Raw genomic sequence first — 24,986 nt, 5'->3', positions numbered from 1 at the left:
ATGAAAAAGGGATTAAGAGTCAAATGTTTATGTTGGATTCACCTTTGTAACTCCCTGTGGAAATGTGGGCAAGTTGCTTCAGTTCTCTGAAACCATTTCTTCATGGGTCAGTTTAAGGGGTAACTAATTTACCTATATTATTAATATTCTATGATTCTAGGAAATGACCACTGAGTTAAGGGAAGTCTTTCTATAATGTGTGAAAAATCATTATCTCTGAGATTATCTATGAGAAAGAATTATGCCCTTGTCAACTATTAATCTTCATATATTGAGCAAGTATTTTGCAAAATACTGTCCTGGCCATCCTTAAAAATAGAGCTACAACTCTAAAAGAACATTTTGTCACTTATTATTATTGTTATTATTTTAGCTCAGCAAAAACCATTAAGTTAGATTTATTTTGTTTATTTGTTTTTATAGATATTTAAAAGTTGACTAAAATTTTCACCTTTCATTAAGTTGTGTTGGTATATAACATAAATAGCCTTATGTAAGTAACTCAGTTAAAAACAAGAAAAAAGAGAAAGAAAAAACTTCATTTAAATAGAACAAGATCTCTCATGTAGGAATAGGATGGAGGGTTTTTTTTGTTGTGTTTTTTTTTTGTTTTTTGGGGTTTTTTTTTTGACAGAGAGAGAGAGATAGTACAAGCAGGAGGAAAGGGAGTAGCAGACCCCCTGCCAACCAGGGACCCAGATGCAGGGCTAGATCCCAGGAACCTAGTATCATGACCTGAGCTGAAGGCAGACACTTAGGTCTGAGCCACCCAGGTGCCCCTAGGATAGAGATTTTTGAGGTTACTGCAAATGGACTAAACACCAAATGTCTTTTCATTTACAGTTAGTAAATGATTTCAGCACATTGTTTTTAGCCTTTAAAAATATAAGTAAGCAAAACTTAAAGCAAAAAAATGAAAGCATAATAAATCAAGAATATATAAAATTAAAATATATACTTCTCAACGTAAACCAAGTGCCCCTTAACTCTTCTTCTTTTTTTTTTTTAAAGATTTTATTTATTTATTTGACAGAGAGAAATCACAAGTAGACGGAGAGGCAGACAGAGAGAGAGAGGGAAGCAGGCTCCCTGCTGAGCAGAGAGCCCGATGCAGGACTCGATCCCAGGACCCTGAGATCATGACCTGAGCCAAAGGCAGCAGCCTAACCCACTGAGCCACCCAGGCGCCCCCCTTTAACTCTTCTAAACTTCCAGTATTAACATCGCATAATATCAGATTTCTCTAGGTGTATATATTCTGTTATATAAAAAATACACATAGTTACATTAATTTTTATGATTCTGTAAGTTTTTAGAATAATTATTAAGGTTATGCATGAACCTGATTTTAAGTTAAACTGCTCAGAATGCAGCGAAAAACAATATCCTTATACATAAATTCTACACATTGGTTGGTACACAGCACTAGAATAAATTGCTAAAACTGAAATTGTTAAAAGAGTATGTGGATTTTGTCAGATTGCTCTCCAAACTTGTACTCCCATCAACAGAAGAAAGTCCTAATTTTATCACATTCCCACCAACACTGTGCAGATTTTATATCTTATTCCAATTTGGTTATTCAAATCTGATGTTACATCTTTAATCCTCATAATACATACACTTGAAAAATTACTTGATAGCCTTCTCTTCGTATGCCATTTTAAAAAATTAATTTATTTCTTCGACCAGTTGGGTCTATGTCATAAACTATAAAATGCATAAATTCATTATACTAAAAACACAAGTCCTACATTTTATCAATTTTTTTCTGTATCTCTCTCACAAATGTGTTACTTACCATAATAAAAAGTTATGTTTCTATTCTATGCTTTGTCATTATTTACATAATTATATGAATTAGGAATCTTGACATTGTGGGTTTCCATTTTTAAAATATTAATTTCTATTTTCAGAAAACAGTTTAAGTTCAATAAGTATTATAACCATATTGATTCCATGGAATATGTATTTATCTCATTAATTAAAGAGTAAGTCAATTTTTAAAATACCTTTCATTTTTTTCTTTTTCTTATTGTTTTTTACACACACACACTTTATAATCAAGAGTGTAAAATGAATATTATCATGCATGTAACTTTATTTGCAATTATTTCCTTACAATAGATTTCCAGAAGTAGTATTACTATGTCAATTATTTTCTTCTTTATTGCGTTTGGTATGTATTACCATGTTGATTGACCCAAAGCAGTTATAACAACTAATTACCATTAATTTAAGAAAATAAAACTGTCATTAACCAGCATGATTGAATGCTGTAAAATGTGTAAGCCTGATGATTCACAGACCTGTACCCTGGGGCAAATAATACATTATATGTTAATAAAAATAATTTTAAAATAACCAGCATGATTATTATTTATTCTGCATTTGGTTTATTTAGGGACTAAAAATTCTTCTGCATTTATGTTTTTATTTGTATGGCTTTTATAACTAGAACCATGGCACCAGTAAATGTTTCTGTACTAGTTTTATGTATCCTTAATGAGTACATAAATGTGATTATCTCTTCCTGCTTTAAAATTTTCTTCTATGTTTTTTTGTTTGTTTTCATTTTGTTAAATTTTAGGGTATGTTAGATTATGGGATTTTTGGCACATAATTTTTCAGTTTTGAAGGAGTCAAATCTCTTCTTTTGTGATTACAACACTTATGTTTAAGCTTATACAGGTAAGAGTTGACAGTTAATTAGTTCTAGTATCTTCTTGGTGTGATGTTTACCTCCAAAATCTATTTTAGAAAACAAATTATAAAAGCAATCAATTTAATAAGAAGAATATTTTAGGTTCCTGGTTTCAATTCCAATGTGTGTGTGTATGGGGGGTTGGGAGGAGGGTTCCTCGTAACACCAAGTCATTCTTGGGCACTAGAAAGGTGTTTGAGAATTCAATTCAATTCTGATAGTCTCTACTTGGAGATAGCATCATGTCCCACAGATTGAGGGCTCAGTCCCACAAAATGGCCCCAACTACTTTAGACTCCAATCACAAGCTCAGGCTGTTACCTGTGCTTTTGATGACTAGCTATAAAGTAGAGGTTCCAAAGACCCACACTTGGATGGCAATTGCAAGTCCAGATTTTTACCTATACTTCTGACCAATTAGCTGTAACTTAGAGAAAGGTTCCCTTCCTCGGGTTTGATTAATTTGCTACAGCAGTTCACAGAACTCAAATATTTTATTTACTAAACTATCGGTTTATTATAAAAGAATATAAGTCTGGAAAAAGATGCATGGGGCAAGGTATTAGAAAACACCTGGAGCTCCCAGCCCCATCCAGATGCATCTCCTCAGGAGGGCGTGTTCACCAATGGAAGCTCTTTGAGCCCTGTCCTATAGGGTTTTTATGGAGGCTTCATTATTAGGCTTGATTAACATCGGACATTGATGACTGATTCAACCGCCAGACTCTCCTTCTTCTCCAGAGGTTAGTGTGTTTGACTAAAAGTTGCAGCTCTAATCATATAGTTGGCTCCACAGGCAAATAGCCCTAAGCTAAGGTGCTCTCAAAGGTTACCTCGTTACCATAACAAGTTACCTTTATCATTCGCATCATTTAGGAAATTACTTAGGAGCTCTGTGCCCCAAAAATGGGATGAAGACCAAAATTATATATCTTATTATGAATCATGATATCACAAAAATTCTCTTCTAAGGAACATAATCTGCTTCTATAGAAATTATTTTAACAAGCTATTTAAAATAAATATTTATCAATTTGTGTGGGTGCAATAAGGTAGATACTTTCACCCTTTTACTCAGTAAATCTTAAATTGTAGGTCAAATTGGCAACAGACATACATGCATAGAAAGATTCTCTACAGATTTCTCACTCACATGTAAACTACTTGAAAAGAATAAGAACTTTTCAAACTTCTTAAAAAGTTTTAATACAATAACTTCTATAATTTCAAAAAATACATTTTTTAATAGTTTCTTACTAAAAATTGACACAAATTTGGTTGCCTATAACAGCACACACTTATTCTCTTACAGTTCTGAAGGTCAAAGGTCAAAAATGTGTCTTCAGGGACTGAAAGTCAAAGTGAGCACAGTGCTGGTACTTTCTGGAGGATCCTGGGAAGAATCTGTTCTTTGCCTCTTCCAACTTCTAGAGGTTGCCTGTCACATTCTTTGGCTCCTGATTGCCTTGCTCCAATCTCTGCTTCTCTCTTCACATCACCTTCTCTCCTAGCTGGCTCTCCTGCTTCCTTCTCACAAAGGCCACTGTGATTATATCCAATGTACCGAGATAATACAGGATCATCTTAATTTAGACTATCCAAGATCACATCTACAAAGACTTTTTACCATATAAGGTAGCATGCACAGGCTCTGGGGAATAGGATGTGGAAATATTTAGGAAACTCTTATTCAGCCTATCACACCAAAGAAAGTCAACACTTTAGTTAGAATCATGAAATTGTTTCGATTAAACCCACAGAAACAAAAAGTTACATTGTTTGTTTGTTTGTTTAATTATTTGCTTATTTGCCAGAGAAAGAGAGCACAAGCAGGGGGAGCGGCAGGCAGAGGGAGAAGCAGAGAGCCTGCTGCGGACTCAATACCAGGACCATCATGACCTGAGCTTGAAGGCAGAGGCTTATCTGCCTGAGCCATCCAGGTGTCCCAAAAAGTTACATTGTATTTGTGGAATGATTGATCAATCTTATTAAAAGGAAAAATTAGGGAAAACAAGAGGAAAAAATAGAAACAAAAACCAAAATATTACATTCTTTTTTTTAAAAAATACTTTTCCAAGGCTATATATGAGTTCCTTTTTTAGTAATACCTCTATATTTGCACCCTTTCCACTCCACCATTCAGTAAAGGCTACCGCTAAGGATATCATCTAAAGAATTGATATGAACATGAACTCAATCCAAGTTTTTCAGGGGACTAAAGAAAAATGTAATTACACATCTGTAAATATTTTTCACTGATATCTCAGAATAACCTTGATTTATTTAATTTATTTAGTAAGAATATTTAAGGAGGAACATAGTAGGCAAAAATGAAGAAGGTAGTTCTTGGCTCCATTTGCCTTTGCAAATTCATCAAAATCACAGCTTGATGTGGCCCTCTGTAATGATACCCTGGCAGTTTGTAAAATTGTAGTTCAGTTTTAAATTAGTTTACATTTCATAGAATAATTTATTTTCAATCGATCTTTATCTCCACTCTCTCCATTTACCAACTCCAAAACTTAAGATATCCTTGGCGAGATATCTAGTCTCACTTTGTCATTTTAATCATTCTAGCAACTTAATGAACCAGAAATCCTTATGTGCATAGTTTCTATTGCTTTTTGCATTCTGTGTTTATGAAATATTTCCAGTTGAAAGTAATGAGATGTCTAACCATCTTATACTTTCATATTTTGTATATGAATCCAATTTAACCAGCTGTTACTTAACCAGCTTAATAAATTAAGTAATAGTGCAATAAAATGAAATCCACTCAACAAAGATTTCCTACGAAGTGCAAACCATTGTGCTAGATGATGAGAGAAAGATATGTATAAACTCTGTTCCAATTCATGAGTTAACATTTTCAATTAGGACAGCAATTATATTTTTGCTCTTAAGTATTCTCCCCTGAGGCCCTCTTGAGGTATAAGGGGTTTTGTTTTGTTCCCCAGCCTCCTCCACTTGCTCTTTATTGTGACTCTTGGATAATTATCTTCCCTTCTCTGGACATTCCACCAGTTTTGAATCTCATTGCTCACTGAAGCTGTTATCTGTGGAAACCCTATTATAAGTCCATATGACTCAAGTATTTGTTCCTGTTTTCCCAATCCTGTCTGATCCTAGCTGTTGGTATACACATACTTCTTCCAATTTTCTGGACACTCAGGTCTTAAAACCTGACTAAGACTAAAGTCTTAAAACTTTAAAGGACTATGTCCTTTAAAGACGTAGTCTTCCACCTGTCTCAATCACTATGCCTATATGATTACAAATGAACACAACCCTTCTATAATTTCAATTCCCTTTACTCTTTTAGCACCACCTGCTTTCCCTCCTGAACATTCTCTTTGGTTCTCTGGCTTCAGCATTCTTTCAAACCTCCTGAATTGTCTACTCCTATGATCCTATTCCTTTGCACTCACTTCCATCTTTTTCATGTATTTTTTGCTCCTTATCTAGCTAAAATTGTACTGTCTTTAAAGGCGCTCATGAAATCATCCTCAGCGTTCATGCTTTTCTCTTACTTGGCAGATCACCACCTGATGAAACCAATTCTCCACCTAACCCACAAATGCACTTCCACACCTATACCAGAGAGGCTGAATGCGGTAGTTGAGAGGCACAAAACCACACCACTGCGGACCTGAAAGGAGCCATTGGTTGCCAGATACTCACCTCTGCCATGCTCTCCCTACCTATTTTCTTCCAACTCCCAACACAGCCTTCTTCCTCATTGCTTCCAGGTGAGAAATTTCTTCCTGTAGAGCTGAGAAAATGAAAGCCATCAGGAAAAAAAAAAAAAAATTCTAGATTCTCTTTCTAAATCTCCAAATGATGGACACTTTGCTTATGCACTTATGCACTCTGCTTTTATTGAGCTATCTTGCTTTTTATCTAATGCTAATTCCTCTATATGTGCATGAGATCTTATTCACCAGTAATTCATCCCTCCATCTCTTATGTCAGCAAATTTTCTCCCTTTACTGGATTATTTCTAGCATCATACAAGCATGCAATCATTTGACTAATCTTAAAAAAACAAAAACTAAAAGCAAGGACAAAACACAGTAAAACCTTCTTTTGATCCCACTTTCCTCACCAACCACCACTCATTAGTCCATTACCCTTTGTGTCAAAACTTCTAAAAAATCATTTATATTGGATGTGTCTACTTTCCCTGAATTTTTAACAAACATTTTAAAATTTAAAATTTTTTTTATTAACATATAACGTATTATTAGCCCCAGGAGTACAGATCTGTGAATTGGCAGGTTTACACTTCACAGCGCTCACCATAGCATATACCTTCCCCAATGTCCATAACCCTACCACCCACTTCCAACCCCCCTCCCCACCCAGCAACCCTCAGTTTGTTTTGTGAGATTAAGAGTCTTATGCTTTGTCTCCCTCCTGATCCCATCTTGTTTCATGTGTTCCTTTCCTACCCCCCAAACCCCTCACATTGCCTCTCAAATTCCTCATATCAGGGATATCATATGATAATTGTCTTTCTCTGATTGACTAATTTCGCTAAGCATAATACCCTCTAGTTCCATCCACATCATCACAAATGGCAAGATTTCATTTCTTTGGATGGCTGCATAGTATTCCGTTGTGTATATATACCACTTCTTCTTTAACCATTCATCTGTTGATGAACATCTAACTTCCTTCCATAGTTTGACTATTGTGAACATTGCTGCTATAAACATTCACGTGCACATGCCCCTTCGGATCACTACATTTGTATCTTTAGGGTAAATACCCAGTAGTGCAATTGCTGGGTCATAGGGTAACTCTATTTTCAACTTTTTGAGGAACCTCCATGCTGTTTTCTAGAGTGGTTTCACAAGCTTTCATTTCCACCAACAGTGTAGGAGGGTTCCCCTTTCTCTGCATCCTCGCCAGCATCTGTCATTTCCTGACTTGTTAATTTTAGCCATTCTGACTGGTGTGAGGTGATATCTCACTGTGGTTTTGATTTGTATTTCCCTGATGCCGAGTGATGTGGAGCACTTTTTCATGTGCCATGTCTGTTGGCCATCTGGATGTCTTCTTTGCAGAACTGTCTGTTCATGTCCTCTGCCCATTTCTTAACTGGATTATTTGTTCTTTGGGTGTTGAGTTTGATAAGTTCTTTATAGATTTTGGATACTAGCCCTTTATCTGATATGTTGTTTGTAAATATCTTCTCCCATTCTGTCAGTAGTCTTTTGGTTTTGTTAACTGTTTCCTTTGCTGTGCAAAAGCTTTTGATCTTGATGAAGTCCCAATAGTTCATTCCCAATAGTTCATTTAATTTTTTAAATTAAAAAATCATTTTTATTTTTTAAACAATTTGAAGTCATTCATATAATATTCAAAAGCATGTAGGACCAAATGTTGGGGAAAAAACCGTTGGAACATTGATAATAATTTCTGAGTTATCAAGTTGATGATATTGTGACTTCAATAAAGAGAAAAAAAAATTATGAGTATTATTTCTTTGGAATATTTGAAATAAAAACGACCATACAAAGAGGATTGAGAGGCACTGATACCTTCATACATTAATAATAATTGCATTTATTTTATTTTTTATTTTGTATTTATACAGTATTATACCTGGTCAAGTCTCTCAACGTCCATTAAGACGTGAATCTACACTTTACAGACATACTTTTATTAATTAGCAGTAAAGGTGAATAATTAATCCAATAGGAAACTGCTTCTTATAATTAAATTTAAATTTGTTGAATATTAAACTGGGTTTTAGATTTGCTTGGAGAATAAGCAAGTTATTTTCCTGGGATAACTATTTCAGAACCATTGTCTAGCTTCAGGTTATACATTTTTTAATGCAAAATGTTTAAAGTCTAGTTGTGAGAACATTTCCTGCAATGTTTGATTTCATTTCAAGGTAAATGAGAAGTGAAGTTTCAACCCATGTTCTGAAACCATTTAGCCTTTCCAGTCATGCCCAGTGACGCCAAATGTGAATGTTTTGAAAGAAGTTAAGTGCTCACAGTGCCAACATTAGGGAAATATTTGCACAGTTCTCCTTCGGTGCATATCAATCTGAGTGCTGCTTCTATTTCATCTTCATAAAGCATTAGATTAAAACATTAGTTCCAGAATGGATAGCATTTATAAATTCACAGTTAAATTATAAACCACCTAGTCTCCAGTCATAATACCTAGGTCAGTTTACTTCCCTTAACTCTAAACCCAGAACTGCTGATTCCATGGAAATAAATTCTGAAAGAAGTGTGTTCACATAAACAAGGAATTAAATGCTAGATAAAGAGATTGCACACTCCTCTGTCTCCATATTTACCAAGCAAACAATTTACCAGTAAAAGGAATATATCAGGGGCTCCTGGGTGGCTCAGTTGGTTAAGGATCTGCCTTTGGCTCAAGTCATGATCCTTGGGCCCTGGGATCCAGCACCACACTGGGCTCCCCGCTGAGTGGGGAAACCACTTCTCCCTACCACCTGTGCTCTCTCTCTTTCAATAAAAAAATAAAATCTTAAAAAAAAAGGAATATTGTCATTATTATTTCTGTACTAAATAAAATAAAATAGTTATCATTTCTATATTTAAAATATTTAATTACATTGCTTCAAATTATTTATTGTGTAATAACTATAGCTCTGCTCTGGGTGGTCAGCTTATGATGGAAAAAGAAAGTAATTATGGTGACATATTTGAATAGCATCCTCTATGTTTTTAAATTTGTTTTTGCCCTGTACGATGTGCACACAAGAGCGGATTAAAGAATTAAGAATGGTGAGAAGCAGTGGAGGAGACTGAATGAGAACAGTGATGTTCCAAAGCTAATTAATCAGTTCTATGAAGGCAGGGGCAGGCTGGAATGAGGCGAAAGTTAAAAAAGGGGGGGATTCAAGATAACATCATAGTTTCTAGCTTGGGTGACTGGAAAATTAGCCATCAAAATTAGATAATAAAGAAAGAGAAACTGGTTTGGGGGAAAAACCATGAATTTACCTTTGGATAGATTTCATTTAAAGTGCCCCCAAAATACAAATTGACATGGGTATTTTTTAAGAAAGTGGTAAAAATGTAAATTCTGGAGTCATAAGAATGTGGTCGGTAGGTGAAGCTCTGTCTGGTAACACCTGTAGGAGCAAAAGGCATCTGCCTGAGGAGAGCATCTTGGAACATGTGAACCTTAAAGAAACAGGCAGAAAAAAACTAGCCCATGTGAAGAGAATATGAAGACCAGAGAGGTAGAGGGTTTGAGTCATAAAGTCATGGGCTAATAGCCTCCTGTTCTCTTTCTGCTCATGAACCCTTTCTATCCTGCCAGGAATTAGCCTCTCTTCTCCCAAGCTCAGAGTCCAGCTTTCTTTACCATTTTATCCAAAAGTATCCTTCTAGCAGCTAACACTCTTAATTATTGCTTAAAATTTCAATCTTAAAAAAGAAAAAAGTGGCAATCTTACCTTCACCTCAAGCCTCTAACTCTCCCTATTCTGTGCTACTTTTTTCAGTGATGTTTACCATGCTCTGGGATACCATAAATTTTATTTTTATGTATGCTTACTATTTATTAAGTGCTTTTCCTCATAAGGGCAGGAGTTTTAATCTTTTTTTTCCTCTTTGATATATTCCAAGTGTCCAGAGCAGTGCTGAGTACATATCAGTTATTCAATAAATCTTTGTTGAGTTAATTAATAAAGGCATACTCATTCTACACCTATTCCTCATAGTGGTTGTTTTTCTCTCTGACCAGGGGGCTCCTTGTCCCTCATTGTTACTTCCACACCATTCTCTCTGCTTGACTATGCAATCACCAGTGTTGGATTCCATATAATCAAGCTCAAGTCCCTCCATATCTTCCAGTTAATATCACCTATCTGCTACACTCCCAGGATATCCACCTCTCCCACCTTCCTATTAATCTATCCTCTTCAATTCGGTTATTGGATTACTACCAGTCTCCTTAAGCCTATATACTGGATAACTTGTGTTTGTTCCCCCAGATCTACTCCCATTCTTCTCCACTCTGCTCTTTGTCCCATGTGGACAGCATCAAAAATCTCCTTTGACTTGTGGCTGTCATTGGGAGTGACTGTAGTACACGAGAGGGCAACAGGAGAGTGAAGTCAGTTCATCCTATTTCCAGAATCCCCTCCCACCCCGTAATGGTGGCTTGGCTTGCAGTCCCATGAGATGACCATCTCCACTAACTTCTATCTACCTAGGTTCCAGCTTCCTCTTCTTCAGGCTTGAGGTTTAGGGCTGTTAACCCACTGGTAATCATAGGGTAGTGTACAACTATTCCACATGGGATCCTTAAACTTGGATCCCCATTTGTAGTCAACAAACTTTTCTCTAATTGCCCATTTTGAATATGCCATTGGTTTTCTGCTAGATCCCTGACTGATATAACCTTCTATTTTCTACATTATTCGTTCTAGTTTTCATAGTATTCACCTTCAGAAAATCCCTACCTGACTGCAATTTTTAGTCCATTGCTTGTATTATCTTTCACTGTCCTTCATTCATCTTTTGTCCTCTCTCCCTTCTTGACTCAGCTCACACTTCATCATCAGTCCTTGTAATCACGCTCTTGCTTCCATCCTAGCCCTCTGTCCCTCTCTGAGTTACAATGGTGTAGTGAAAACACACCTGATTAAGTCAGCTTTCTCTATACTCCGTGCCTACACCCAGGCAGTGAATATAGCAGGAAAAAAGCACATAATCATGCTGAATTCATGATCACAAACCAAAACCGCACCCTTAGCAGCACCTGGCAGTGGTACCACACTCCCCCATTCATTCACTCCTTCTTATCTCTTCTAGATAAGCTTTTATGCTTCTCCATTCTCTTCTCAAGCTGCTGAAATCTCCTCTCTAATCTCCACTCTCAACTGATGACTGTTTCTTTTTTTCACTAAGGAACTTATAGCAATCAGAAGAGTTCTTATCATTAGATGTATTCTTCTACTCTGATTTGTGTCCTATTTTCTAACTTCTCTCCTGTTCCTATGGAGGGATTATCTAGGTAAAGCTGATCTTTTTTTTTTTTTTTTTTTTTGGAAATTTGTCCATTACATCCTTTTCTCTATCTCTTATTCTTTTTCTCTCAACTCTTTGTGTATTACTATTTCCTATGCTACTAAATTATTCTCACGAGTATACAAAGATGTGGCTATTTCTCCCATCTTGAAACAGATAAAATTTTATTTGGACCCATTTCCCCATCCAGCTACTGACCCATTTCTCACTTTTTCTTACAGCAAAATTCCTCTATAAGGTCTACAAAAGTTACTGGCTCCAGTTCTTCTCCCCCTATTGTGTCTTGAACCCATGCTATTTAGGTTTTTGCCTCCTACTAAACCACACACACACACACACACACACACACACACTAATCAAATCACTTTGCTAAATCCACTGGCCAGCTCTCAGTCCTTATCATACCTGATCCATCCAGCATGTGACACAGTGAATATTTCTCCTCCTGGAGATGCTTTTTCACTTGGCTTCCAGGACATCATACTTTCTTGGTTTTGCCCTTACTTATCTGACTTCTCCTTCTCATGTTCCTTTGCTAGTTCCTCTTCATTCTTCCAAACTTACAATGTGAGATTTCTCTTAAACTTAGTTCTTTTTTTCTTGTAATTTATTTTTCCTTTGTTTTATTTGGACATTATGAGGTTGTAATATTTATTTTAATTCTACAATTAAGTTAATTTTAATCATAACTAATTTTAATTATGCAATTAATAATATGATAATTCAATACATATTTAATTATAATGTAAATAAAATATTAAATATATTATATAATAAAATTTGTTTTTCGTATTAGTATTTGGCAATAACTGCAGTTAAAAACATTTGGCCAGTTTCCTTGAACATTTTAAATGTTTGTTTTCTTTGTTTTCGCTTTTTTTCTGCTTTGTTGAGGTATAATTGACAAATAATATTACAATATATTTAACGTTTACAACATGAACATTTGATATATGTATACATTGTAAAAGATATCCACAACCAAGTTAATTAACATGTCCATCATCTCACATACTTTTTTTTTTTTGGTAAGAACATTTAAGTTTTTCAATCATACAAATAAGTATTGTCAACTATAGTCATCATGTTATAAATTAGACTCTCAGACTTTATTCACCTTATAACTGAAAATTTGTCTGTTTACCACTCTCCCTGTTTTCCCCTGCTCCACTGGCAGCCATCATTTTACTTTGTTGAGTTTCATCTTTTTTTTTTTTTCAAAGACTGCAAATAAGCCATACCATGCAGTATTTTTCTTCCTCTGTCTGACTTACTAACTTTGCATAATGTCCTCCAGTTCCAGCTGTACTTCTGCAAATGACAGGATTTCCTTATTCCATACGTTGGCTATTATGAATAATGCTGCAATGAACATAGATAGTAACATGGATATCTCTTTGGGATAGTAATTTCATCTTCTTTGGATGTATAACCAGAAGTGGAATTGCTGGATCATATGGTAGCTCTGTTATTAGTTTTTTGAGGAACTTCCATATTGTTTTCCACAGTAGTTGCACCGGTTTGCATTCCCACCAACAGTGCACATGGGTTCTCTTCTCTCTGTACCCTCACTGGCATTTGTTATCTCTTATCGTTGCATTAAAAAACACCTTAACAAGTGTGCGGTGGTATCTCAGCATGGTTTTGATTTGCATTTTCTAGATGACTAGCAATGCTGAATGCTTCTTTACCTACCTGTTGGCTATTTCATTGTCTTTTTTGCAAAAAAAGTCTCTTCAGGTCCTCTGCCCATTTTTAATTGGATTATTTTGGGGTGTTGTTAGTAAATTGTATGCGTTCCTTGGATATCTTGGATATTAACCTCTTACCAGATATGTGACTTGCAAATAAATATTTTCTCCCATTGCACAGTTTGCTTCTTTATTTTGTTGATGCTTTCCTTTGCTATATAGATGCTTTTAAATTTGTTGTAGTCTCAGGGATGCTGGGATGGCTTGGTAGGTTAAGCACCTGCCTTAAGCTCAGGTCCTGATCTCAGTGTCCTGGGATGGAGTCCCACATCAGACTCCTTGCTTAGTGGGGAATCGGCTTCTCCCTCTGCCTGCTGCCCCTAGCTTGTCTCTTTCTGGCAAATAAGTAGATCTTAAATAAATAAATTTGATGTAGTCTCACTTGTTTATTTTTGCTTTTGTTGTGTTTGCTTTTGTCAACTATTTCAAAAAATTATTGCCAATAGCAATATCAAAGAGATTACTCCCCATGTTTTCTTCCAGGATTTTTATGGCTCAGGTCTTATGTTCAAGACTTTTTTTTTTTTTTTTAAGATGTATTTTTTTATTTGACAGAGACAGAAGCAGAGAGGCAGGCAGAGAGAGAGGGGAGAAGCAAGCTCCCTGCTGAGCAAAGAGCCGGATGTGAGGCTGGATCCCAGGACCCTGAGACCATGACTTGTTCTGAAGGCAGAGGCTTCAACCCACTAAGCCACCCAGGTGTCCCTGTTCAAGTCTTTATACTGAGTTGGTTTTCTGTGTCTGGTGTAAGATAGGAATCGAGTTTCATTCTTTTGCATGGGTTGCCCAATTTTCCCATATCATGTATTAAAGAGACTATTTTTTTCATTGTATATTCTGGGATCATTGGTCAAAATTTAATCGTATATATGTGAGTTTATTTTGGACTCTCTGTTCTATTCCATTAATCTATGTTTCTGTGTATATGCCAAACACCATATTGTTTTTCATTCCTATAGCTTTGTAATATAGTTTGAAATCAAGTAATGTGATGTCTCTGCCTTTGTTCTTTTTACTGAAGACTGTTTTAGCTATCTGGTTCTTTTTTGGCTCCTTATTTAAGGATTTTATGCAGTGTTCAGTCTATTTTAAGAATTTAAGCAGTGGGGGCGCCTGGGTGGCTCAGTGGGTTAAGCTTCTGCCTTCAGCTCAGGTCATGATCTTAGGGTCCTGGGATTGAGTCCCACATTGGGCTCTCTGCTCAGCAGGGAGCCTGCTTCCTCCTCTCTCTTTCTCTGCTTGCCTCTCTGCCTGCTTGTGATCTCGCTCTGTCAAATAAATAAATAAAATCTTTTAAAAAAAAGGAATTTAAGCAATGTTTAGCTTATTTCTGTGAAAAATGCCATTAGAATTTTTTTCTATTGGAATTTTGGTAGCAATTGCACTGAATCTGTAGATCACTTTGAGTAGTATGGACATTTTAACAATATTATTTCTTCCAATCCATGAGCATGAGATATCTTTTCATTTATTCATATCTCCTTCAATAACTTTATCAATGTTTTATAGGTTTCAGTATACAGATCTTTTTTTTTTATAAACATATAATGTATTTTTAGCCCCACAGGTACAGTGTACATATCTTTTACTTGCCTGTTTAGATTTATCCCTAGGTATTTTATTCTTTTTGATGCCATTGTAAAGGGATTATCTTCTTAATTCCTCTTTTCAATTATTTAGTGAATAGAAATGCAACTGTTTTTTTTTTTTTACTGCTGTATTTTCTTATCCCCCATATTCACCTAGTCTCGTAACTTTAAATACCATCCCAATGGTGATTACTAACAAATATATATTTCCAATCTGGACTTCTTCCTTGAAATCCAGACCTATTTATCTAACTTCCTGCCCTCTTTTTCCTCTGTAATGATTAATAGACACCTGTCACCATGAGAAGAAAACTAGAGAATGCAAGGAGAGAAAGTTTAAAAAAAAAATCTTTAGTTTAGTTTTTTTTTTTTAAGATTTATTTATTTATTTACTTAGAGACAGAGTGCAGAGTAGGGGAGGGGCAGAGAGAGGGAGAGGGAGAAAATATCAAGCAGACTTTCTGCTGAGCACAGAGTTCCATGTGGGGCTCAATCCCAGGTCATCTCAGATTATGACCTGAGATGACCATGTCCAGATTAAGAACTGGATGCTTAATCATATAAGCCACCTAGGTGCCCCAATAAATCTTTAGTTTTACAACTGAGATTTTCTACTGTGACATCAAGCAAAAAAAAAAAAAAAAATCTGTCCGTCTACTAAGAAACAGATACTTTACATTTAATCCTCAAACAATTTCCTAAAATGGGTTAAATTGATTCTGTGCTACTCATGAGAACCAAGGCTCAGAATGGCTAGGCAGATTGAGATCACAAAGCTAATGAGCAGCAGAGCTGGGACTGAACCCAAATAGTCAAAATCTGTTTCACCAAGCTGTTCCAGTGTGTAGATTTCTAAATCAGTTCAGATAATATACTCTAATCAAGATCTTGATGCTGAAGAGAAGTAAAGTTTTCCAGGATGAAGTTAAACAGCTGTAATAAATTTTTTATGCATCTTAAAAATGTGCTATTTGAGCTTTTTTTCCTTATCTACATCCCAAAGGAAATATTTGATTCATTAATCTTGAAATTTATCTCTGAAAAACTGTAGTTTTAGTATTGTTTAAAATTTATCATGTGTAAATCCCTTTCATTAATAGTTACTTTCCTTGGATATTTACTGATGGCCTTAATTTCCCTTCAACTAAGTCTTGCTTCAATCACAACCAAATAACAAAAAATCCATCCATCCATGGAAGTTGTTAATAATATATCAAGTACCTAGTCAAAAAAGGAAGTTTTGCAGCAGTCTTTTCTCTAATTTCCACAAATATAAGACACATATCTCATGAGAAATAAGAGATACTCATTGAGAAATAAGTAACACTTTAAAAAAATAATATGAACATGACGGAATATGGCAGGATTTTTTACACAGGGATCTTTCCTCAATCTAATCATTTTTTAAAATCATTTCACTTAAATATGAGCAAATGTTCCTAGCTCTATTATTCCTGAATCCAAGCTGCCATCAGTTCTCACCTGTCAAGATCCAGCAAGCTGGAAAACCAGGCCTTTCACATGTAATCTATGGTTACCTGTGTAATAGAAGACCTGAGACTCCAAACCAAAAAAAGTGAAGGAACCCCAAGACTAGCAGCATCAGGGAGCATCCACCATCCCTGAAAGGGGAGTGATGAGAAGTGGGTTATCAGAGTCCCAAAGCCAGAGGTATCGGGTAGGATCTGAAATTACAATGGAGTCTTCAAGTCAGGAACTCACACCAACTAGGAGGACACTTGTGACTGGAACTGGAGCCATAGCCAGATGAGTGAGGGGAAGTACATAGTAGGCAGAGTAATGTCCCCCTCTAAAGGACCACAACCCAATCCTCAGGGCCTCTGCCTCTGTTACTTGACATAACAGAAAGGACTCTGGAGTTGTGATTAAATTAAGAATCTTGAGATGGGGAGATTAACCTGGATTTTCTGGACTGGCCAGATAAAATCATAAGGGGCCTTATAAGAAAAAGACAGAGACAGGAGAGTCAGGGATAAGAGAACAGAAGCAAGGGTTGGCATCAGAGACGCCAAGATACTACATTTGGAGATACTACATTTCTGGCTTTGAAGATGAGCAAAGGGTTACAATCCAAGGAACGTAGATGACCTCTTCCAGTTGGAAAAGGCAAAGAAACAAATTCTTCCCTTGACTCTCTAGAAGGACTATAGCCTAGCTAACACCTGATTTTAGCCCAGTGAGACCTTCTTCAGACTCCTATAAGATAATAAAGACATGTTGTTTTAAGCAATTGAATACATGCTAATGTATTATAGCAATCATAGAAAACTAATACAGGATGATATCCCCAGATATCTACCCATTTCCTACTCTCCAATCTTCCACCAGTAGCTCAAAGTAGCCAATGATATCAAAAAGGCAGAGAAGCAATAGTTCTCTGCTAGACAGGGGAGAGATGGGAGTAAAGTAGGGATCTTCCTTCATTCATTCCTGACCTTTACAAGTTATTTTCTTCTATGTGGTCATTAAGTATAAGGTTTATTTGGTTTGAAGTATAAGGTTTATTTGGTTCTGGACTGTCCTATGTTCTTAAACTCTATATTCTCCATATTTCTTCAATTTCCTTAATGCCAAATGCCCACAAATACAGATCTTTATCCCTGACTTCTCCTCTAAGCTCCAGTATACTAACTGCCTGTCGAAGTTATCACTTAAATGTTTCAAGGTTATCTCAAAATCATGTGAAAAATGAGCCTTTAATGTTACCCCAAATCTGCTTCTGTGTTTGGCCTATCTGTTCCTTATTCAGCATTTCCTCCTTGCTGAATTCAACTGTGCAAGGAAAAAACATGGGAACCATCCCTGGCTCTTGTCTAATTCTTCACCATCTCCATCTCACATCCACAGCCTGCATAATGGCCAGACTAATCTTTCCATGTCAAATCATGAGCTCTTCAATGATTACCAAATGCTCTCAGGATAAAGAGTCACATTCCTAATGTTGGACCCAAGACTGTGCATAAACTGCATCAACCATGAACTGAATCTTCAGCTTCACTCCAAGTGACACTCCCTCTTGTCCTCTGCACAATAACCGCACTGGCCTTCCATATTTTCCAACAGGCCAAGTCATCTTCTTGTACAGAATGTTTGTGTATGCCTGTCTAGTCAGCTCAGGCTGCAGCGTAAACAACAGGATTGTTGTAACTAACATAGATTGTGGCATAAACAACAGAAATTTATGTTCTCATAGTTCTAGAGGCTAACAAGATCAAGACCAAGGTGCCAGCCTGGAGAGTTTCTGGTGAGGTCCCTCTTCATGACTGTAGACTGCTGCCATTTCATGGTGTGTTCACACAATTTTTTTGTGTGTGATGCAAGGAGACAGAAAGAAAACTCTCCCATGTTTCTTCTCCGAAAGTACTAATCCTATCATGGTAACTCCACCCACATGACCTCATCTAAACTTGATTACCTCCCCAAAGCCCTATCTCCAAATACCTTCACATTGGGGATTTAGAGTGTAAACATATGAATGGGGGGGGGTGCGGACACAACTCAGTTTGTAGTAATGCCTGTCTTGCACACACTGCACATGCCATTCTCATAGTTCAGCCCTAATGAGTGTTTTCCAAAGCAACCTTATAGGACCCCTCTTTAAGAATACAAGCAATCCCTCCATGATATTTGTTATGCTCCACAAATAAGTAAAACCATATGATAATTGACTCTCTCTGCTTGACTTATTTCTATGGACTCTGAAAAACAATCTGAGGGGTTTGAAGTGGCGGGGGGGGGGAGGTTGGGGTACCAGGTGGTGGGTATTATAGAGGGCACGGATTGCATGGAGCACTGGGTGTGGTGAAAAAATAATGAATACTGTTTTTCTGAAAATAAATAAATTAATTTAATTTAAAAAAATGCATAATGAAAAAAAAAGAATACAAGCAATCCTCCCATAACACAAATTGTCATGTTTCTTTCTTCATAACAAATATCAAAGATGAAATTGTACATTTATTTATGTGGTCACCTAAATGTTAGGGACCTCATATTGGAATATCTTATATTAGAATATCCCATATTCTGTTGTTGCCTTTGTGGAAGAAGGCACATTATCTTTTCCTGTTCATTTCCTCTGTCTTCACTGTCCAAAACAGTGCCTGATATAGAATAAGAGAAGGATAGTTGGAAGAAAGAAAGGCAGGGGCAAGGAGCCTCCACCTTAAGAGGAAACCACCTTAAAAGGATTTTATGTCACCCTGGAAGGTCTCCACCCTTTCCCACTGGATAGGCAGAAGACAAAAATCATGACTGAGTGACAGGTGCACGGAGGGTTAATCAGATTAAAACAGCCAGCCAACAAACCCATAAAACCTCCCTAGATCTAAATGCCAAATGGCAACCCTCCTGGGTCCCCTCCCTCTTCAGGAGCTTCCTTCTCTCACTCAATCAACTTTGCTTTGCTGCGCACAAACTCTGTCTGATCTACCTCTTCATTCTTCCAAGTAGCATGACCAAGAGGACTGCTGCAACCTAGAACCATGGGCACTGAAGAAAAGAAATCCTATAACATAAGTATTCAACGTATATATGCCTGATGAAATAATGAATGGGAAAATTAGATCTTGATTTCATTTCACCACTTCCTAGCTATATGACCTTGCACAGATTAATTTCTCTGATCCTCAGTATTCTCATCTTTAACATAAGATAACACCTAGCTCCTGCGGTGGATCTAAAACATCAGAGCAATGTACGGCCAACAGTAAGTGTCAATAAATGCTGATGGTGGGGAGCCTGGGTGGCTCAGTGGATTAAAAGCCTCTGCCTTCGGCTCCGGTCATGATCCCAGGGTCCTGGGATTGGGCCCAACATCGGACTTTCTGCTCAGGAGGCAGCCTGCTTTCCTTCCTCTCTCTCTGCCCACCTCTCTGCCTACTTGTGATCTGTCAGGTAAATAAATAAAATATTAAAAAAAAAAAAATGCTCTTTGTCGGGGACCGCCTCCGGCCGGGAAAATCCCCACCATTACAAGATGGTGCTTGGCTCACTGCCAGCAAAATACGCTGCAAGTAAACAACGAGCGTTCTGGTGAAGCTCGCCTAAAGGAGGACATAGTCATTGGCTGTTTCAAATTTAATCAGCATAGTAACAGGACTCTCATTGGCTCTCCCCATTGCTTGGCCCCTTATTGGTCACCTTGCTCGCTGATTGGTCATGTAAACGTATATAAGTGTGTAGACTTGCGGAAATAAAGAAAGAGAAGATACATCTGAACTGGGGCTTCTTGTCGTCCTTGCGGGTCGAAGGCAACAGCTGTTGGTAAAAAGCAAAGAGTAGAAAGAGATTTTTCAAGATAGTTTAAATGCCCTCAGAAGCGATCGGAAATGAAAAAGATTCTCTCTCTGATTAAACTTCGTTTTGACTCCTCTGAGCCCCCAGCTCCGTATGAGGCCCTATCTTCAATCTCCATTCTTGTGGAGTCCAGTTTTAGCAAGAATCCTGCTAAGTCAGTTTAGCCAGAATCCTCCATCTTTGGTATCTGATCACCCTCCATATCTGATTGAATTCTTCACCCTCCACGCTGGATATCTTCTCACCCTGGCCTGCCCTCAGCAAGAATCCTGTCAAGTCCCTTCAGCCAGAATCATCTAAGCCTTGATGTTTCCTCTTAGTAACTGTTCATCTGTCAACTCCCACTTTGCTCCTTGGCTATACCATGCTGCTTTTCTTTACTCAGAGTTGAGCCCGATTTCTCTTCCCCTGTGCAAAAGGCTATTACAGTAATCCTCTTGAATGAAGTCTTCCTTACTATCTTCAGTGAGTATCATGGACAAATGGGTCTTTAACAAAAATATTTGAAACAAAATAGGTTTATTTTGTTCATTGTTATCTAGACCCAAGTGAGAACTTTATGTCCTTAAGAAACAAGGAAAATAGGGTATCTTTGAAGAGAGGGGAAAAGAAGTGTCATAAAATCTGAAAAAAAAAAATCAAGATGTCATGATTCCAGTAAGATTGAGAAAATCTTTTTTTTAATGATTTTTATTTATGAGAGAGAGAAAGAGAGACAGAGCACATAGGGAGAGGAGCAGAGGGAGGGACAAATAGACTTTGTGCCAAGGATAGAGTCCGACGCAGGACTTGATCTTAGCATCCTGAGATCAGGACCTGAGCCGAAACCAAGAGCTGGATGCTTAGCAGACTGAGCCACCCAGGTTCCCCAAGATGGATATAACCTTACAATAAATAAAAAAAATTATATTTAGAATAAATTATTGGGAGACAAAATTGTCATATATGAAAATGTAGTAGGAATCAGACTATAATTCCCATAACCCTGTGACTCCTCTGAATTTTTAATGCAATGCCCTTTGGTTCCCAGAAGAAAAAATTCTAAAAGGCCTATCATGAGAGGAACACTACTACTATTGGACCATATCAAGAATATTATTACTGGAGGAGCAGAATAAAAGAGATCAAAGCTAATTCATACCACTTGTCTCTGCACTTGAGCACAGGTTCAGAAAGTAGAGCAGGAATTGTAAGATAATTCTATACTCCTTTGAGGGCATAGTTATTTTTTAAAAGGGGGGATTAAAGAAGTCAACAAACCAAGATATAAGATGCTTGCCTATCATCTCAGCAAAAAAAAAACAATAAAATGTAGCCAAATGCAATTATGTTCTTTAAAAGAAAGTATGGATGGTTTTATTCTGCATGATATATCAAAGAGCTTAGATCAAGGTCACTATAATTTTAGGTTTTAATTATATATCACATGCACTTCAGATTAATAATATTGAAAGTCTATCAATCAAGATTCTGGCATTTAGTGATAAGAAATATACAAATTGGTTATAATCTCTATAATAGAAGCAATTTTAGCTCCACCTTGTTCAGGAGTAATATCTGAATCCCAGTGGAATACCTCTGTTTTCCTTTTGTGCATTTAGCATTATTACATTTGTTTGTAGTTATTTATTGTTCATCTCTCTAACTAAGCTGTGAAACTTTTGCATATAAGAACATGGCATTATTTTGGTAACCTTAAGATCCAGCACCAGAATAGAATAAAAGAATAGATTTAGTATAAACTGAAAAATGAGAAAACTTAATATTTTCAATAATAGCAGTCACCTTAAGTAATGTTTATGATTTTAAAACATATTAAATTTAATTTAACAGAAGTTGATAATCATGTGCAAGTTTATGAACTTGTTACTGCAGAGGAAAAAAATGAAACAAAAAAACCCAGATCTATTTATTTTCAGTTAATCTACAGTGTAATGGGTGAGGACATATGTGAGGCCAATTATTAAAAGTGAAGCTAGTGCCATTATCAACAAATTTGTAGATTGAAAGGGCAGATTGCTTATGTAGCAGTCTGAATAATGGCCACCCAAAAAGGTCAAATATTAATCTCTGGAATATGTAAATTTTGCCTTATGAGGAGAAAGGGCCTCTGCAGATGTGACTCATGATCTTGATTTGAGAAGATTATCATGGATTGAGTAAATAGGCCCTCAGTCTAATCACAAGTGTTATCAGAAAGAAGCAGAGGAAGGTAATACAGACAAAAGAAGAGAAAGTTATATGAAGACCAATAGGGAGAGATTTAAAGATGGCAGCCTTCTGACGCCAGCCAACACCTTATTTGAGCCTAGTTCCTTATTATGGATCGCCCATGAGCTCTCAGATTCCTCACAATTATTCCATGAGGTGAAGGCTGCTATCAACCATCTGGTCAATATACAGTCTGTGGGCCTCCTACACCCATGTCTCTGGGCTTCTATATTAACCTTGATGAGGTGGCTCTGGAGAACTGGCCCACTTCTTCCATGAGCTGACTAAGGAAAGCACGTATAGGATAGTGAAAGTTCCAGAAAGAGGCAAAACCATCATAGGGGCCTTGTCCTCTTCAGGGACCTGCAGAAGCCTTCCCAAAATGAGTGGAGTAAAACCGTGCATGCTATGAAAGCTGCCCTGGGTCTGCAAGCTCTGGGTACCTCCCACCCTGGGGAAGACTTTTATCTCTGTGCCTTCCTGGAAAGTCATTTCCAGGATGAGGACGTGAAACTCATCAAGAATATGGGTGACCAAAAAAAAAAAAAAAAAAGAATATGGGTGACCACCTGACTAACCTCTGCAAGGCTGTCTGGCCCCCAGGCTGGGCTGGGTGGGTATCTCTTCAAAAGACTCATCCTCAAGCAAAACTAGGAGTTTCTGAAGCCCAGCAGCCTTGGAAGGGCCCCTCTGGCATCCCTGTGGTGCCAGAGCTCATGTGTGAAACTTTTCCTGCAGCCACTGGGCAGCTTTTTAACCACCCTGGAGTCTTCTCCCAAGCAGTGGACGAAATGGAAACAATAAAACTTTCTGAAGCAAAACAAACAAACAAACAACAACAACAACAACAAAAACAAAGATGGCAGCTTGGAAGATTAAGGTGATGCTGTCACAATCCAAACAATGCCGGGACCCACCAGAAGCTGGAAGAATAATGGGGCAGGTTCCGCCCTTGGCCTCTGGAAGGAGCATAACTGTTCTTACCCTGATTTCACCCTCTGACCAGAACTGTGAGAAGATAATATTTCTGTTGTTTTAAGTCACCAAGTTCGTAGTAACTTGTCACAGGAAGCAGCCACAGGAAACTAACACAGCTTTTAAATAAGCCATAATGAAAACCACCAAGAGAGATATATTTGAAGAGTAATGTAATATTCATTTGGATATAGAGGCTAACAGGGGAGGATTGAGGGTGGAGGAGAATATTGCAGGCATAGTTGGTAACACAACCAGAATTCAGTCACAGTCAAATTTCATATTTATTATGTTGATTAATTACAGGAAAGTGTTGTGTTCTTGTTTTTGTTTTTAGAAAGAGAGAGCATGGGAATAGGGGGGTAAGGGCAGAGGGAAAAGGAGAGAGAATACCAAGCAGCCTCCATGTCCCAACACAGAGCCCAACCATGATCTCATGACCTTGAGATCATGACCTGAGCCAAAATCAAGAGTTGGATGTTTAAACAACTGAACCACCCAGGCGCTCCTCCAGGATAGTGTTGTTAATAGACCAACTAAGACCAGAGAGAAATGCTGTACTGTTCCCAGTGAAGTAAAGCCACCAAACCATGTATCTCATATTTAGTGGCATACTTTTTGTACGTCAAGCACTGTTCTAAATATATTATAAGTACTTGTCTTCATCAGTTGGGGCTGCTTTAACAAACGACCATATACTTTGCGGCTTATAAACAACTGATATTTTTTTCTTGAAGTTATAGAGCCGGCATGGTCCAATTCTGGGCAGTCTCATGACCTTAGCTAATCCCAGTCACCTCCTAAAGGCCCTCTCACCTATACCACAACAATGAGGGATACGATTTCAACACATGAGTTTTGTGCAGACACAGACATAGAGTCCACAAGATTTATTTATATAAAAATCACAACATCTCTAGTATTATTCCTACTGACATATAAGGAAACTAAGGCATAAAGATGTTGAAAGCAACCTGACCAAGACAACAACAAGAATTGTCGGCTCTTTACCACTGTATGTCACTGCTACTCCTGCCCAGTAGTTTAGTTTGGTTTTAAAGGAATAGAGGGAATAAGGAGGATCACTGTAAAAACAATCTGACAGTTCATTTTAAGGATAATCTAATTTTAATCTTAATCTAATTTGCCCTGTATTATATCATTTGAAATTAAAATGGACAAGCATATTCAACTCAATTATTTTTCTTTTCAGTATCAGGAAAAAATACATGTAAATTATCACAATTTATTTATAATTGGAGAATGAAAAGTAAACCAATGCTACACATCATTGGCCTCATTTAAGAAAAATTCTCTTCAATGTCATTCTGAGCTTTATTTTCACTGGGGAATATTTTTGTCTACCAGAGGAACTGGCATTTTGATAAAAAAAAAGTTATTTTTT

General features: G+C 37.0%; 1 long non-coding RNA gene across 1 annotated transcript in view; it reads right to left on the bottom strand.

The window, feature by feature from the left end:
• Positions 1 to 24,986, bottom strand: part of LOC122890511 — a 99,778-nt gene that overhangs the window by 66,100 nt on the left and 8,692 nt on the right. The window contains exon 3 of the long non-coding RNA XR_006381086.1: positions 6,386 to 6,476. This is a non-coding gene — a long non-coding RNA (uncharacterized LOC122890511). The remainder of the gene's footprint in view (positions 1 to 6,385; positions 6,477 to 24,986) is intronic.

The sequence above is a fragment of the Neovison vison genome, chromosome 11 (genome assembly GCF_020171115.1).
Source record: "Neovison vison isolate M4711 chromosome 11, ASM_NN_V1, whole genome shotgun sequence".
Taxonomy (NCBI): Eukaryota; Metazoa; Chordata; class Mammalia; order Carnivora; family Mustelidae; genus Neogale; species Neogale vison.
Note: the sequence above shows the minus strand (reverse complement) of the source record. Positions and strands in the feature narration are given on the sequence as shown.